The following is a 674-nucleotide window of genomic DNA, read 5'->3' on the forward strand; positions in this document are numbered from 1 at the left end:
TCTTTAGTTTTTTTTTTTTTTTTGCACAGCTGTGCAGATTTAATACAATTTCATGCATTCCACCCAAGGAAAACTGGGTAGAAATAAATACTGCATATATTCATTGAGTTTAAATAAGTGTAAAGTGCAAATACTATGTGGTGAATAAAAAGGTGGAATGCCGAGACTATTCCCAAGCAAGACTTTCATGTGACTGGGATTAAGCAGGGCTTTTGAAGATGCCTCCGTGAGAGATGTCTTGTTCTGTTCCACATTTTTTTTCTGGGTTATTTAAGGTTTTCATAAAGTATTTATCTATTAAACTTCAGTAAGATTTCATTTTCTTTAAACTGCCTGAACTGGTTTCGAGCTTACTGTGCATTTTGAAGGGTAATTCCCTTTCACTTACTTATTATTTTTCCCTTCCGTGTAATTTCTTGTATCCCATGCTGTGACCCTAAAAGTGAAGAAGCATTTCAGAAGAGTGCCAAGTAAAGGAAATGCTTGATTTACAAGGCTTTTCTTTTGAACTAATGACATCATTCAGAAGAGGCGGGGAATAAACGCACTTCCAGGAATCCAGTGGGATTCCCAGACCATTCAGAGGCCTTGTTGACTCACACTGGCAGTCTGATGATATGAAATCCGGAGTGGGCGTGGCCTCACCTGCTAGGTGAAAAGCAGCTTTCTTCTCA

Source organism: Paramisgurnus dabryanus, chromosome 21, assembly GCF_030506205.2.
Source record: "Paramisgurnus dabryanus chromosome 21, PD_genome_1.1, whole genome shotgun sequence".
Lineage (NCBI taxonomy): Eukaryota > Metazoa > Chordata > Actinopteri > Cypriniformes > Cobitidae > Paramisgurnus > Paramisgurnus dabryanus.